At 36.1% G+C, this 12610-nt stretch overlaps 1 long non-coding RNA gene across 1 annotated transcript; it reads right to left on the bottom strand.

The window, feature by feature from the left end:
* Window positions 1-7195: 7195 nt before the first annotated feature.
* On the bottom strand, window positions 7196-11914 carry LOC134481127 (uncharacterized). The gene is made up of 3 exons (XR_010056349.1): window positions 11885-11914; window positions 10579-10771; window positions 7196-9109 (listed from the first exon to the last, which is right to left on the bottom strand). It is a non-coding gene; the product is annotated as an uncharacterized LOC134481127 (long non-coding RNA).
* Between the last annotated feature and the right edge of the window lie 696 nt (window positions 11915-12610).

Below are 12610 nucleotides of genomic sequence, written 5' to 3'. Positions count from 1 at the left end.
AACACCCCACGAGCAAACTTGAGCCTCCGGACCACAGGTAAGACCAACTTTTCTGCTGCAAGCGACCTGCCTGGTGAACTCAAGACACAGGCCCACAGGAACAGCTGAAGACCTGTAGATAGGAAAAACTACACGCCTGAAAGCAGAACACTCTGTCCCCATAACTGGCTGAAAGAAAACAGGAAAACAGGTCTACAGCACTCCTGACACACAGGGTTATAGGACAGTCTAGCCACTGTCAGAAATAGCAGAACAAAGTAACACTAGAGATAATCTGATGGCGAGAGGCAAGCGCAGGAACCCAAGCAACAGAAACCAAGACTACATGGCACCATCGGAGCCCAAGTCTCCCACCAAAGCAAACACGGAATATCCAAACACACCAGAAAAGCAAGATCTAGTTTCAAAATCATATTTGATCATGATGCTGGAGGACTTCAAGAAAGATGTGAAGAACTCCCTTAGAGAAACACAGGAAAACATTAATAAACAAGTAGAAGTCTACATAGAGGAATCACAAAAATCCCTGAAAGAATTCCAGGAAAACATAAATAAACAAGAAGAAGCCCATAGAGAGGAGTCACAAAAATCCCTGAAAAAATTCTAGGAAAACACAATCAAACAGTTGAAGGAATTAAAAATGGAAATAGAAGCAATCAAGAAAGGACACATGGAAACAACCCTGGATATAGAAAACCAAAAGAAGAGACAAGGAGCTGTAGATACGAGCTTCACCAACAGAATACAAGAGATGGAAGAGAGAATCTCAGGAGCAGAAGATTCATTAGAAATCATCCACTCAACTGTCAAAGATAATATAAAGCGTAAAAAGCTACTGGTCCAAAACATACAGGAAATCCAGGACTCAATGAGAAGATCAAACCTAAGGATAATAGGTATAGAAGAGAGTGAAGACTCCCAGCTCAAAGGACCAGTAAATATCTTCAACAAAATCATAGAAGAAAACTTCCCTAACGTAAAAAAAGAGATACCCATAGGCATACAAGAAGAATACAGAACTCCAAATAGATTGGACTAGAAAAGAAACACCACCCATCACATAATAGTCAAAACACCAAACACACAAAATAAAGAAAGAATATTAAAAGCAGTAAGGGAAAAAGGTCAAGGAACATATAAAGGCAAACCTATCAGAATCACACCAGACTTTTCGCCAGAAACTATGAAATTCAGAAGATCCTGGACAGATGTCATACAGACCCTAAGAGAGCACAAATGCCAGCCCAGGTTACAGTATCCTACAAAACTCTCAATTAACATAGATGGAGAAACCAAGATATTCCATGACGAAACCAAATTATAAAATATCTTTCTACAAAACCAGCACTACAAAGGATAATAAATGGTAAAGCCCAACATAAGGAGGCAAGCTATACCCTAGAAGAAGCAAGAAACTAATCATCTTGGCAACAAATCAAAGAGAAGAAAAGCACACAAATATAACCTCATATCCAAATATGAATATAACAGGAAGCAATAATCACTATTCCTTAATATCTCTCAATATCAATGGCCTCAACTCCCCAATAAAAAGACATAGATTAACAAACTGGATATGCAACGAGAACTCTGCATTCTGCTGCCTACAGGAAACACACCTCAGAGACAAAGACAAAGACTACCTCAGAGTGAAAGGCTGGAAAACATCTTTCCAAGCAAATGGTCGGAAGAAGCAAGCTGGAGTAGCCATTCTAATATCAAATAAAATCAATTTTCAACTAAAAATCATCAAAAAAGATAAGGAAGGACACTTCATATTCATCAAAGGAAAAATCCACCAAGATGAACTCTCAATCCTAAATATCTATGCTCCAAATACAAGGGAACCTACATACGTAAAAGAAACCTTACTAAAGCTCAAAACACACATTGCACCTCACACAATAATAGTAGGAGATTTCAACACCCCACTCTCATCAATGGACAGATCATGTAAACAAATTAAACGGAGACGAGGACAGACTAAGAGAAGTCATGAGCCAAATGGACTTAACAGATATTTATAGAACATTCTATCCTAAAGCAAAAGGACATACCTTCTTCTCAGCTCCTCATGGTACTTTCTCCAAAATTGACCATAAAATTGGGCAAAAAAACAGGCCTCTACAGGTACAGAAAGATAAAAATAATCCCATGCGTGCAATCAGACCACCACGGCCTAAAGCTGGTCTTCCATAAAAATAAGGGAAGAATGCCCACATATTCATGGAAAATGAACAATGTTCTACTCAATGATAACCTGGTCAAGGAAGAAATAAAGAAAGAAATTAAAGACTTTTTAAAATTTAATGAAAATGAAGGTACAACATACCCAAATTTATGGGACACAATGGAAGCTGTGCTAAGAGGAAAACTCATAGCTCTGAGTGCCTGCAGAAAGTACAGGAAAGAGCATATGTCACCAGCTTGACAGCACACCTAAAAGCTCTAGAACAAAAAGAAGCAAATACACCGAGGAGGAGTAGAAGGCAGGAAATAATCAAACTCAGAGCTGAAATCAACCAAGTAGAAACAAAAAGGACCATAGAAAGAATCAACAGAACCAAAAGTTGGTTCTTTGAGAAAATCAACAAGATAGATAAACCGTTAGCCAGACTAACGAGGGGACACAGAGAGTGTGTCCAAATTAACAAAATCAGAAATGAAAAGGGAGACATAACTACAGATTCAGAGGAAATTAAAAAAATCATCAGATCTTACTATATAAGCCAATATTCAACAAAACTTGAAAATCTGCAGGAAAAGGACAATTTCCTAGACAGATACCAGGTACTGAAGTTAAATCAGGAACAGATAAACCAGTTATACAACCCCATAACTCCCAAGGAAATAGAAGCAGTCATTAAAGGTCTCCCAACCAAAAAGAGCCCAGGTCCAGACGTGTTTAGTGTAGAATTCTATCAGACCTTCATAGAAGACCTCATACCAATATTATGCAAACTATTTCACAAAATTGAAACAGATGGATCACTACCGAATTCCTTCTATGAAGCCACAATTACTCTTATACCTAAACCACACAAAGACCCAACAAAGAAAGAGAACTTCAGACCAATTTCCCTTATGAATATCGACGCAAAAATACTCAATAAAATTCTGGCTAACCGAATCCAAGAGCACATCAAAACAATCATCCACCATGATCAAGTAGGCTTCATCCCAGGCATGCAAGGATGGTTTAATATACAGAAAACTATCAACGTGATCCATTATATAAACAAACTGAAAGAACAAAAGTACATGATCATTTCATTAGATGCTGAGAAAGCATTTGACAAAATTCAACACCCCTTCATGATAAAAGTCCTGGAAAGAATAGGAATTCAAGGCCCATACCTAAACATAGTAAAAGCCATATACAGCAAACCAGTTGCTAACATTAAACTAAATGGAGAGAAACTTGAAGCAATCCCACTAAAATCAGGGCCTAGACAAGGCTGCCCACTCTCTCACTACTTATTCAACATAGTTTTTGAAGTTCTAGCCAGAGCAATCAGACAACAAATGGAGGTAAGGGGATAGAGATCGGAAAAGAAGAAGTCAAAATATCACTATTTGCAGATGATATGATAGTATATTTAAGTGATCCCCAAAGTTCCACCAGAGAACTACTAAAGCTGATAAACACCTTCAGTGGCTGGGTATAAAGTTAACTCAAATAAATCAGTAGCCTTCCTCTACACAAAAGAGAAACAAGCCTAGAAAGAAATTAGGGAAACAATACCATTCATAATAGTCCCAAGTAATGTAAAATATTTTGGTGTGACTTTAACCAAGCAAGTAAAAGATCTGTACAATAAGAATTTCAAGCCTCTGAAGACAGAAATTGAATAAGACCTCAGAAGATGGAATTGGGTGTTTCTTATTTACATTTCGTTTGTTATCCCCTTTCCAGGTTTCCAGGCCAACATTGCCCTAACGACTCCCCCTTCCCTTCTCTCTGGGTATTCCCCTCAACATTATCCCCTCTCTACCACCCTTCCCCCAACAGTCACATTCATTGGGGGTTCAGTCTTGGCAGGACCAAGGGCTTTCCCTTCCACTGATGCTCTTACTAGTCTATTCATTGCTATCTATGAGTTTGGAGCCCAGGGTTAGTCCATGTACATAGTCTTTGAGTAATGGCTTTGTCCCTGGAAGCTCTGGTTGCTTGGCATTGTTCATATAGAATCTTGAGCCCCTTCAAGCTCTTTCATACCTTTCTCTGATTCCTTCAACGAGGGTCCGTATTCTGGCTGTGTCTCAGGAGAGATCTACATCCGGTTCTTTTCTGCCTGCGCTTTTTGCTTCATCCACCTTGTCTAATAGGGTGGCTGTATATGTATAGACCACATATGGGGCAGGTTCTGAATGAGTGTTTCTTCTGCCTCTGTTCTAAATTTGCGTCCATATTCCCTCCAAAGGTATTCTTGTTCCCCTTTTAAAGAGGGAGTGAAACATTCACATTTTGGTCATCCTTCTTAAGTTTCTTGTGTTCTGTGCATCTAGGATAATTTGAGCATTTGGGCGAATATCCACTTATCAATGAGTGCATATGATATGTGTTTTTCTGTGATTGAGTTACTTCACTCAGGATGATATTTTCCAATTCCATCAATTTGCCTATGAATTTCATAAAGTCATTTTTTTGATAGCTGAGTAATATTCCGTTGTGTAGATGTACCACATTTTCTGTATCCATCCTCTGTTGAAGGGCATCTGGGTTCTTTCCAGCTTCTGGCTACTATAAATAAGGCTGCTATGAACATAGTGGAGCATGTGTCTTTGTTATATGTTGGGGCATCTTTTGGGTATATGCCCAAGGACCTGGGTCCTCAGGTCCAATTTTCTGAGCAACCTCCAGACGGATTTCCAGAATGGTTGTACCAGTCTGCACTCCCACCAACAATGGAGGAGTTTTCCTCTTTCTCCGCATCCTTGCCTGCATCTGCTGTCACCTGAGTTTTTGATCTTAGCCATTCTCACTGGTGTGAGGTGAAATCTCAATGTTGTTTTGATTTGCATTTCTCTTATGACTAAAGATGTTGAACATTTCTTTAGGTGTTTCTCAGCCATTCGGCATTCCTCAGCTGTGAATTCTTTGTTTAGCTCTGAACCTCATTTTTTAATAGGGTTATTTGTCTCCCCGCAGTCTAACTTCTTGAGTTCTTTGTATATTTTAGATATAATCCCTCTATCTATCAGTTCTAGGATTAGTAAAGATCTTTTCCCAATCTGTTGGTTGTCGTTTTGTCCTAACAACAGTGTCCTTTGCCTTACAGAAGCTTTGCAGTTTTATGAGATCCCATTTGTTGATATATGATCTTACAGCATAAGCCATTGGTGTTTTGTTCAGAAAATTTTCTCCAGTGCCCATGTGTTCCAGATGCTTCCCCACTTTTTCTTCTATAAGTTTGAGTGTATCTGGTTTGGAGTGGAGGTCCTTGATCCACTTGGACTTAAGCTTTGTACAGGGTGATAAGCATGGATCAATCTGCATCTTCTACATGCTGACCTCCAGTTGAACCATCACCATTTGCTGAAAATACTATCTTTTTTCCATTGGATGGTTTTGGCTCCTTTGTCAAAAATCAAGTGACCATAGGTGTGTGGGTTCATTTCTGGGTCTTCAATTCTATTCCATTGTTCTATCTGTCTGTCTCTGTACAAATACCGTGCAGTTTTTATCACTATTACTCTGTAATACTGCTTGAAATCAGGGATAGTGATTCCCCCTGAAGTCCTTTTATTGTTGAGGACAGTTTTACCTATCCTGAGTTTTTTGTTACTCCAGATGAATTTGCAAATTGTTCTGTCTAACTCTCTGAAGAAATCGACTGACATTTTGATGAGCATTGCATTGAATCTGTAGATTGCTTTTGGTAAAATGGCCATTTTTACTATATTAATCCTGCCAATCCATGAGCATGGGAGATCTTTCCATCTTCTGAGTTCTTCTTCAATTTCTTTCCTCAGTGTCTTGAAGTTCTTATCATACAGATATTTCACTTGCTTTGTTAAAGTCACACCGAGGTATTTTATATTATTTGGGACTATTATGAAGGGTGTCGTTTTCTTAATTTCTTTCTTGGCTTGTTTCTCTTTTGTGTAGAGGAAGGCTACTGATTTATTTGAGTTAATTTTATACCCAGCCACTTTGCTGAAGGTGTTTATCAGGTTTAGTAATTCTCTGGTGGAACTTTTCCCAGGCGTGTCTGCCCCTTTGAAGGTTTAGCTCTCCCTCCCACCGGATTTGGGTGCAGGGAGCTTTTGCCCTGGTCCCTTCAGGTCCGGATGGTGTCTGGACCACAGGGGACTTACTGCTTGAGTGCCCTTATCTTCCGGTTCCCAGAAGCCCTATACAGTTTCCTCTTGGGCCAGGGATGTGGGCAATGCTGGGCAGTATTGGCTGTCTCTCCCACTTTGCAGTCTCAGGAGTGCACACACCTGTCTGGGTGGTGAGCTCTTTCTCCCAAGGAGTTTGGGAGCAGGGAGCTGTGGGCCAGGATCAGCGAGGTTAGGGCCCCAGCTAAAAACTGGAAGTGTTCAGTCCCAGAGGAATTTTGTTTCTGTGTGTCCTGAGGCGACCAGGCAGGTCTCTTGGAGCAGAAAATTTTGTCTTCCCTCTGGTCCCATGGCTGAAGTTGCTCCTGGCAGTCTGCTTTTGAGCTCTCCGTGAGAGCAGCAACCAGGAGGGCCTGTGCCTCCTTTTCCTGTGGCCTCTGTGCACCATGGTCCCATATAGTGTTAGGTGTTTTCCTCTCTTCTTCAGGTTTTAAAATAAGAAATCAATATTGTCATTTAGTTGAAAGGAACTATAACTGGCTTAACAATTAAATGCCTTTGATATATGAATTATAGTTTATTACACAAAATCACATTTTATCAGCTGACAATGATAATTAAATTACTTAAAATCCTTGACAAGATTCTTGACAATTCTTCTTTGGAACATCTGAAATGTATTTGTTAAAAGGAACATTTCTAAAGTCTATAATTTCCTCTGAATAATTGCTACAATTTTTCTTGGACAGCAATTTTTTAAACTGAGGGCATCTATAAAAGACAAATTAGTATTTATTTTATTGATATTCCATTGAAATAATGTCAAGAAAGGTGTATACATATAAAAACAAAACTTAAAATACAACTCTAAAACAAATCATTTTGTCTAATGCTTACATGGCCCTATATATTGTAATTTATGTTACTCTATTTCATTTTGTAATTTAAATTTTTATACAAAATACTTTGTTATGAATTTTCACTGTCAGTAATCTAGGCAAAGCAAAGTGATATAAATGGTTTGACCTTCTGTGGCCTCTCATCTTCTTCCTTTGTATTCATTTTGAATTTTGTTGGTCATGGTCTCTAAGTATCATATTTTTATATTGAAATCTAAATAATCGGTACTCACTCTAAGGTTTATTGAACATTTTAGCTTGCATTTCCTATAAATAATCGCGTACCAATAAGACATTGACAGTGTGTTTATAAAAGCAAATAACAGTAATGATGACAGAGACAATTCAGACATTTCCACTATTGTTGTCCACTCCCAAAATGTACTAAAGATGAAATTAATTTTTCTACATATATCTCAAGTCACTTTTAGTTACACTGTTGGTGAAGAATAACAAATTAAAATAAAATAAGAAGAATCATTAGAAAATAGTCATGTCTCAAAAGAAACAGAGGACTCTGAAGTTTACATGGCTGATTTTTTACTTAGAATTGGGCGGCTTTAGGTTCTTTCACAGGAACAACTCCCAATTCGATAGGGATGAGCACACTCATCCTCTGTAAAACTTAACTCACTTTCCATAAGCCACAATACAAACTCAACTGCTAATTACACAAGGATTATAATTCTTAAGTAGATTAAGAATTAAATGCAAGGTCATCTTAATAGTCTAATTAATTAAAGAAACAAACTTCAGATGATCACTGAGTTATTATAGCCTTCATTATGATTTTTTTTGATCACTTCTTGTTGGGAAAACAAAATTCATTCAGTAGAGACTATACTTTGAGTTTTGAGTAAGATCTTTTTTCCAATTTATGCAAATGTAACAAGTGTCTATACCCAGCCATCCATGAAAAGACACTCTACAATGAAGTGAGCTGATGAGCCATGGGGTCACTCAATTATGTGTATCAAGGTCCTATATTAAGGTTGTGCCTATAGCATTAGCTATTAGCACCTGAGTTTTTCGTGGGCATCTCACCTCTTCTATTGATTGGCGATGTGTGGTTTCTCTTTCATTTCTGATTTTCAAACATTGGTCTCTGTCCTCTCACTAGAAAATCAATCTTATATCAAACAATGAAGAAACGTCTGAAGAATGTATTTTCAAGCAATGCAACAGAGCCTAAATTGTGGTGGTGTCTGGTTAAAACTGATAACCCAGCAGTGAATCTTTGGGAATGCATCTTTTTGTCTATCAGATTTGAATATATGTTATATTAAACTAACTCTACTCATCCCATACTTACCGTGAATGGAGACATAGAGTCTGATATGCTATTCATGAATCTCAGTGTAAATTTTATTTGTCCTCTGGGTCCCTTTACAACAATACATCTCTGCTTTTCTGGAATATATCCATATATCCATAATTGAAACACTGAATAAGATACTAAAGCATATTAATGCATTTATATTCAATATAAGGAAATGGATAACAATGAAAATGCCTTATATAAATGCAAATGCAGAAATATCAAATCATATGAGTAAATGCAATCACACTCATGAAACTGGAAACAAAGTTATGAATAGTACTTAAAACTTCTACTTAGTAATAATTTTATGACCATTTTGATTTTAGTCAACATCTAAGATAATAAGGGTCCTCATGTAGCATAGTGTTCAAGGTCTTTACTTCTGAAAAGTCCATATATTAACTGTTGTACCTAGTCCATGTTCTGTAATTTGTATTGATTTTACTGTTGAACACACAAGAAATGCTTCATTGGTACCTACCCACTTTGCGTGCATGCTTCCACCATCCCTTACTGAATGAGTCTAGTCAATTTTCACTTTATGGAAGCCCATCATAATATCCCTTTCACTGAACTTCTTGTCAATGTTACTTCTTACAAGTACCTGAAAAAAAGATCAAATTATTTTTTTCTTCCCATGAAATTACATAGATCTGAGTCTCTGATTATTCTTTCATTCAGAAAAAGTGAACGGTCAAATGTAATGCTTTATAATTTTGCTCACTGTGAAGACTGCAAATGAAAAAGGCATGTTATTAGTAGATTCAGCCATGTCAGCCCTCACACCAATAGGCAACCATTCACTAAAATGATCCTGTGGATAAACTAATTCTCACCACTAGCTTAATTTTGCTGCCTACCTGGCTTCTAGATCTGGGGTACTGTTTTTTGTTTGTTTGCTCTGATTTTTTTGTTTTATTTTGTTTTCTGCATGTATTTGACCAGATAGTGAATACAGAATAACATTTCAAATAAATATATTTAAGGATCATGTTTTAATGTGGCAGTCATCTTTCATAATTTCTGGACTATGATAAATATTATAAAAGGAGGATTATAGCCAGTGAGAAAACAGAATGCTTTTTGCAAGGTGGGGAGGTCCTGGCCTTGTTAAATGGTATGTGTATTCATTTTCTAAGACTATTGGGGAAAATGTCTCATGACATGAGTTCTTGGCATAATAGAAATCATTGTCTCCCAGTTGCGGGGCCTGGAATTCTGAAGGTGTGTGGTGGCAGCCAAGGCTCCTTTTGAATGTTGGGAACGGAAATCTGTCCCATGTGTGTGTCCTAGTTTCTGACAATTTTTGGCATCTCTTGGCTTATATGTACATTTTTTTGTAATCTCTGCTTTCATGTTTTGAAACTGCATTCTTTGTCTCTGCCTCCAAACTTTTCTTCCTATGCAGACATCCATCATTATATTAGAGCTGAGCTGGTTAACTGCACTAACATACTAAATATATAAAATCATTTTTCTCTAAATAATTTCATATCCTTAGGTATTAGGGGTAGATTTCCAATATATGAATTTGAGAAAATGTTCAAGCCATATGGGCAGTGAGGATTCAGGCTCATCAGAATGTCTCCTTCTTATTCTCCCCTATTTACTACAAACCAGTCACATAGCAGAGAACTGACAATACAATAAATTGGCTTCCTTTTTAAAATAAAAGGACTGCTTTTCAAACAGTGGATAGATCAGTCCATCATCTTTCTAGCTTTGATACTCTCAAATTTTGATTTTGAGAATTAAAACATTATCTTATATCATGATGGCTACAATTTTAAGGAGGTAGGTGCATCATAATTAACTTGTTCTATTTCTAGACATAATCATGTTTTCTATTTCTCAATAATTCAGTAATTTTTGATTATAATATATCATTTCTGTACTCTATTTCCTCCTTTCAAACCATCCCATGTAACCCATCTTGCTCTCTTACATTAATGATCTCTTTTTCTTTAATTGCTGTTACATATGAGCACAGATATGGACATATTCCTATATACATACATACAACATGGTCAGTCTGTATAACTTTAGGCATATGTGCATATTTTCAGGACTGACCGATTGGAAGAGTTCTTTCTTGGGACACTTTCATCTTAAGCATTGCATCGTTGCTTAGAAGTTCTTCATCTTGCGGTGATGTTTCATGAGCTTTCTCCCTTCAATATTAGCATGTTGATTGGTGTTGTCCTTATTCAGAGTTTTCTTAGGCAGCCATGTTGGAGAGATTTCATGGGTATAGCCTCAGATATTTCTAGGAGATAAAATATAAAGGCAAATCTCCTACTTCTCTAGCTCTTACTAGCCTTCCTCCCTCTCTCCTAAAATTATCCTAAAGAAGAGGAGGGCTTTGTAGATGTATCACTTGGGGCCAGGCTTTATAACCCTGCAACTTACTTGGTTGTAGTTTTCTGTAATGGCCTCTGTGGCAAAGAGAAGTTTCCTTGCTAAGGAGAGCAGACTACTATAGATATAAGGACAAATATTTAGAATGTAGTTAGGGATTATGCTGGTTTGAAAAGTGATGGTTGCAGGGTGTCCTACAAACCATGGGTAGCTGGCTAGGTTTCCAGTACCAAGGACTATTTTCCCTTTGTTGAGCAGGTCGTAAGTCCAGTAAGAGAGTAGTTGGTTATTATCAAGATATACATGATATTGCTATGCCCTTAGGGTTAATGTGCTATGTTGACAATCTTTTTTTTCTATGTCATAGTAAATTATTATATTTTTCCAAACAAACAGAATGCAGGTCTAAAGGAACTGATATACATTAAGTAGAGAACCCCCAACATTATGCATATAACCATATTTCTTAAGTGATTTAAAGCCTACTGGGGAACTTAAAATGTTTTTGTGTAATAAGCAAATCCATATTTCATTAAAGTTTTCTCCCACTTATGGTTGAATTCTTAATGTAGCCTTCTTTTCATTCCCCCAGTAAACTCCCACAGGCATCAAGTTAATTCTGATGTTTCCTCATGAATCAGCCTTCATTTGTATACTCTTCACTCTAGATGCTCAATTGTTAGCAAAATTACTAAAGAAATTATTTTAATATAAGTATGTGAATATATATTAATTATTACATACAGATATATGTAGATACATATGTGTGTATGATTTTGTTTTTCTCTTAGTGGTAGGACTTTAATACATTAGTGTGAAACATAAATGGTTTCAGAAATATACACACAAAACTGAAACACTCCAAATTCAAAAATAATATTACCTTACAGATAACAATATTAAAAGCTACCTTCTCTAGAGAATTGATGAATTCTAAGAGACAATGAGCTGATATATTTAACATATTGAATGGACAGACAAGAAACAGGTAAGGTAAGGAATCAATAATCAAAACAAATACCTTTCAAAATTGATGGTAGAGGACATTCCTGTAAAAGCAAATAGAAAAGGTGCATTGCTAGCAGTTATGACTTAAAATATATAGACGATTCATTATTAGATGATAAAATTATTCACACAACAAACAGAAAATTTCATTAAAGATGATCATATAGGTAAATGCAAAAATAATGCAAATATATATCATTCTTTTATTTGCCTAATTTAAAGGTAAATTGAATATAATATCAAGTATAAAAATGTATATATAAAATTACATAATACAAACTATTTATCTTACATAATAAATACAGGTATATTTTCACAGGTATTTAATATAAATTTAATTATTGTATATTAGCATATGTAGTCATATATGATAAATGTATTTAAAGGAGAATACTGAAGCTATCATAACAAAGTTTATACAATTTGTAATAATCATTTTACATTAATCAAAAGTATATCATATTAATTCAAGTAGAACTCATTAGTTTTAAAAAGATAACTTATTATGATTTCTGGTACAATCACTAAAAAATAGTGTATTTAATTCTGTATTGCATATTTAATGAGATAAACACAGAAATGACAGTTAGTAGGAAAAAGCAGACATGAGACAAGTAAATCCAATCATAACAGTAAATATCAAGATAGACTCAATAGAATGAAACAAAACCAAACAAGGCCAAAATACTTGTAGAACATAATTATGTACATTTTACAACATTACATTATTAGTTTTATA

The sequence above is a fragment of the Rattus norvegicus genome, chromosome 11 (genome assembly GCF_036323735.1).
Source record: "Rattus norvegicus strain BN/NHsdMcwi chromosome 11, GRCr8, whole genome shotgun sequence".
Lineage (NCBI taxonomy): Eukaryota > Metazoa > Chordata > Mammalia > Rodentia > Muridae > Rattus > Rattus norvegicus.
Note: the sequence above shows the minus strand (reverse complement) of the source record. Positions and strands in the feature narration are given on the sequence as shown.